General features: G+C 37.6%; 1 long non-coding RNA gene across 1 annotated transcript; it reads right to left on the reverse strand.

Annotated features, from left to right (window-relative positions):
• Positions 1 to 422: 422 nt before the first annotated feature.
• LOC116793682 lies at positions 423 to 4,102 on the reverse strand. The gene is made up of 3 exons (XR_004359560.1): positions 4,007 to 4,102; positions 1,604 to 1,669; positions 423 to 493 (listed from the first exon to the last, which is right to left on the reverse strand). It is a non-coding gene; the product is annotated as an uncharacterized LOC116793682 (long non-coding RNA).
• Between the last annotated feature and the right edge of the window lie 1,180 nt (positions 4,103 to 5,282).

Below are 5,282 nucleotides of genomic sequence, written 5' to 3' on the forward strand. Positions count from 1 at the left end.
CATCTCTCCTCCCAAAGCTACACTAAACCAACAAACTTGTGAACCTTTTCGTTTAACATGAGCTTTTATTTCAGGTCTATCACCTATTAATATGTACCCCAAAGAGAGATTGGAGTGTTGGAATTTATCACACACGAAAACAACAGCCAGATGTTTGCAGGTCAAAAATCCCTGCAGCCTGGATTGTCTTCAGGCCAGTATATAAAAAACTGAATTGAATGCCCCCCTTTTCCCCCAGGTAACAAACCCTCTTCATTTTGTCCTTGAAACCTCAGTGGCAGAGCTACTTCATGAGAGGAACAGAGGTCTTTTTCCCATAACTGACGGCAGGCTGGTGTCATTTGCCATAAGGGTCTGATGCACTTTAATCCTTAAGGTCATTCACTGTACTTCCACTTACTGAGGCACTTATGCTCTCTCTCCCTGCCTCTTGTGCTGTCACATGTATTAGTGTGCTCACAGATGCAAGTGGGTATTCCTAGCTGAACTGCTCCTGCCAAAAGAGAATTTTCCCTTTTAGTTTTAGGCTGTGCTAAAAGTTTCTCAGAAATTTTCATGGATATTGGCCATGCTGAAGTGGCTACAGTCACCGAATTCTAACTTGGTGTCTGTTCTTTCATAATAATTTTAACACTTAGTCCTTCACTTGGTAACATAAAAGGTATGGTAACTGTGTACTTTCTCTATCTATGTTTTTATGTATTTCTCCAAATTTCTCAATGTCAAAAGGACAATTAAAAAGTCTATTTGAGAAAATTGAGAAGTTGACTAGTCAAAAACTTCCAAAGGTAAATTTTTCCATGTTTACAAAAAATGTAACTATCAAATGAAAGAAATGATTCGAGTATGATGGCTGGAAAAGGATGATGATTACCAAAAGCAGAATGACAATGAAAATAAAATAAGACTTTGAATTAAGATGACCTAATTTTATTTCCCTTCTCCCACTGACTGGCTCTAATAACTTTTAAGGACAAAGCTGTTCTGCATGACCACACTGGTATTGCATCCTCTTCTGAGATGTGAGTCCTCCTCTGCATTTTTTTTTTGAAATATAGTGAAATTAAAATGACTGGTAATTGAGTTTCTAAAACAGTTTGGCAATCAGAAAGGTGAGCCTGGCTTTCACACAGCCAAGAGACTTGCTGACAGGAATTTTTGTTATATTAGGGGGAAAAAAGTCAATTCCCAGATAATCTTTCCTGGATGACCTAGGGCCTGGGTGTCCTTACATTTTTTTAACCTCTCTACAGATGTTTGATAGAATGGGGGCAGATAATTGAGTGCAGGAGCAAGTCTTATTCCTGGAATTGCTTTTAGGGCTAGTGAAGTAAATTTTCTCAGTCCGATAACATCAAGAAAGCTTTAAGTAAATGAAACATCTTGTATTGTGGGCAAAGAGACATGAAACATAGCACTGTAGTGGCCAAAGCAGTCATATTATCAAGAAATATGACAAAGGAAGCCAATAGCATTCTCATTTGAAAGTAAATAAATAAAAAAATTATCGTAATCAGAATTCAGGGAGGGAAAATTGATCCTACTTTTGAAATCCATAAAACTACATGCAGTAATAAAATGTGTTAAACCCAGTAGGACCTACTCACTGTTTCCTTTCCATGGTGTACTCACTGCCTGCCTCAGTCCCGTTGAAGGTGATAATTGCTTACTGTCAAAACAAAAAGAAGAGTAAATCGTTATTATTCCCATGGTAGTAACACGGGGGGGGTTTCTTCAGTGAAGGAGCATGTGTGCTCCATTTATTTGACTTTCTGTCAGAAAATTAGATGTTACTGTGTTTGTTTTCTGCTTCCCAGTCACTGTGCTCACAGCACTGCATTTTCTAATCGCTCTGGTGCACGGGCTGACATTGCAGCGCCACAGAATAGTCTGTTACCTTCTGTCACATCTGCTTAGATCTAAAGTGACATGTATATACTGAGACACAACCTGATGAAACACAGCACATCGGCAACATAAAGTCATGCTCTTTCTTGGCCTTGGGGACAAGTGTAGAAACTGAAATTCTAATGCAAAAGACACTGCAGGCAAAAGTGCATTTATTTACTGGAGTCATTGATTAAATAAGAATATTCCATTTCAGCAATGAAAGTAGTTGGTAATATTTAATGAAAACATTTGCTGAAATGTGTGATTTCAACATATGTTTTTTCTCATTGCCTATTTTGCAAATGTTAATGGGAAAGTCATAAATGAACAGAGGGCCGATCTAAGTCATTCCTACTGCTTGTTAGAAACCCATTGAATACATGCTTAAACAATGTACGAGCCTTGTTCTAATTCTATTCATGGAGTGAATTTTATTCTGTAGAAATAATTTTTTTATAGAAAGATCATATATAGAAAGCATGTCATGACAGATTTATCAACAAATTCAATTAAACTAAGAGCTAGAATGCCTGGACTAGCAAAACTGCACAAGAGAAATTGCTTCATGAAGTTAATCATAATGCATTATGTTTAGTGATGATCCAGCCTTCTTTCTGATTCAGGTTAAGATTTAAAAGAGAAAAAACTCAAACCAACCGAAACCTAAATCATAAACCTTTGCACTGTAAAAACACAAAAGAATACAACCCTTTTAAACTTAACATGAACTGAAGGCTCATAAATCTTTGTTGGTAGAGGGTAATGGGTGGGTGTGGCCAGGAAATGAAGTTCCTCAGTGAGAGGGCCCTTCTCTGCAAACATATAGCAGATCTTGCACTGAGTGGTTCATCCTTTGTCTTTTCCATGCAGAAAAACCTGTTGAAGTATTTATTACAAATTCCCTTTTCCCTGGTAAGGGATCAAGATGGGGGAGACACAGATCACAACTAATATTTATGAAACGTTACTATTTATTAAGCTGGTATTATTAACAGAATCTAGTCTATATTAATAATTACAGATAACTATCTCTCCATGTACTCCCCCAAATAGTTCACTCATGCACATACTTGCATGCCCACGTGGAGAGCCACAGTGACACTATCAGCTTCTAGATGAGTGTGGAAGAGACTCAAAGGTGTATGTATGATATTGTCTCTGTGTTTGAACACAGCACCCAGCACCTTCTGGGATATGTCTTATCAATACAACCCATTGTTAATGTCACTATGTACTGGTGGCTTTGGACAAATTGAGCAGACTTGGTGCTTTACCCATTTTTGCAGGTTCAGCCAGGCAGTCCACCTCCAGAGCTTATCAGACATTGGAAGGCTTTCACAGAACCATTTAGGTTGGAAAAGACCTCTGAGATCATCAAGTCTAACTTTTGACTGGACACCACCTTGTTGACTAGACCATGGCACTAAATGCCACATCCAGTCTTCTCTTAAACACCTCCTGGGGTGATAGCTCTACCACCTCCTTAGGCAGTCCTTTCCAATGCCTAACAGCCACTTCTGTGAAGAAATTCCCCATAATGTTCAGCTTGAACCTCCTCTGGCTCAGATCAAGGTTTTGTCCTCTCATCTTGTCACTTGTTACCTGGGAGAAGACCCTGCTCCCCACCTTGCTAAAACCTTGTTTCAGGTAGTTGTAGGGAGTGATCAGATCACCTCAGCCTCCTCTTCTCTAGGCTAAAAACCACTCTCTCTTCACACATACTTCCCCTCTCTTCTGATGACTTTCTCTCCATCCCCACACATCAGCAGCTCTGGATTCATTTCACACAACTTCACACAGCCAGGTGTGATGCCCTGCTGGACCCCCAAAGGTGTACACACAAAATGCTGTGACACACAGTCACCCATATTCCTGCCAGGTTATGCACAAAGGGTTGAGTTGCACATCCGTGTCTCTACTGTCTGGACTATAATGACAATATTAGTTCATAATCAAGATTAATTTTCCACACCCTGCTGGATTAACATATTTGTGGCCCACTTGTGGACAGAGACCTGAATTCAAGTAACTCATACTTGCTGAAAAAACTATAGAGCTTCCATTTGAATTTATTTCTTAATTTTTAGGTTCAAAGGGAGAATCACCACACACTCACCTGTTGATGATGTCATTGATACTTAAGAAATAAAGGCCTCTCCTTTTCTGTTTGGGTACAGTTTGATCTTGGCTTGCTCATAGTAGTTATTAGAAGAACACTGCCTGCTTGTTATTTTTCTCCATGTTGAGTTCAGGTTGCTGTCTGTTTGTCAAACGACAAAAAAAAAATCAATACAAGTGTTGAAAAGGAACCTTGGGTATTCAACTTCGCAAACAAAGTTCTTAAATAAGCACCAAGAAAAGTAGCAATAGAAAAAAAATATGAATGCCAGACTTAATTACCAGTGTTCACATGAGGAATATTACTTTCTCAAGTATAAAGAACCAAGTGGAAAAAGCAAAAAAGTATTTCCAAGGAAACTAAAAATGGACTGATGACATACATTTGCATTTCAGCTATGGCTATCTCCTTTCATTTAATACTGATGTATCTTAAATGATTTGTTCATACAGAGGAAAATTAAGAGAGAAAAATTAATTCTTCATGCTTGAAATATAAAAAAAGTCATGATTTTTATTTTAGTTGTTGGCAAGAATTATTGAATCACCTGTATAATCTTTTAGCTTCTAGTCTTTGAATATCTCAGACCATTCATCTGGGCATTCTGAAGATGAAAAAACTTTAAATAATTTATGATCTTCTCAGGAAAAAAAATGACGAGTCTGCAATACTATATTTTGGTGACTTTTTTTCTTTTCCTTTAAGCTAATTCTACAAAAGAAGTAAAACATATGGATATATTCCTTGCCTGGTCCTGAATTAAGATACTGATATAAAAATAAAAAGAGGCAACAATCTGGATATTGAGTCACTGGACTGAGTATACATCAGTTGTTTGGTTCTCTACTATCTTAATTTGTCTCTAAATTTCACATGGATTTTCTCATGATTTCTAGTTAGTTGTAAGAATATTTTTTATGTACCTTAATTGATATAACAATGCAAAAGGCTTAAAAAAATACAGAGTCTTTTCAGAGCACATAATTCACCTGAGAAAAACTTCCCTACCAAAGTAGAATTAATGATATCCAGTGTCAGGCTTTTCCAAGATTCCTGTCCCATTTCACATATAATTTCAGAGTTGCTTGCCAAGACAGAGCTGCCCAGCACAATTAGACTTCCATGCACTAACAAGAGCAGGAATCGCTGCCAGCAAAAAAAAAAAAAAAAGACAAGCAAACCAATCCTGAAATATATAACAGTTTTCTGAGAGGATGAGAAAAGGTACATGCAAGGATGAATTGGGAAAATAAGAAGCCAACACTGTGGTCTT

This window comes from Chiroxiphia lanceolata, chromosome 14, assembly GCF_009829145.1.
Source record: "Chiroxiphia lanceolata isolate bChiLan1 chromosome 14, bChiLan1.pri, whole genome shotgun sequence".
NCBI lineage: Eukaryota > Metazoa > Chordata > Aves > Passeriformes > Pipridae > Chiroxiphia > Chiroxiphia lanceolata.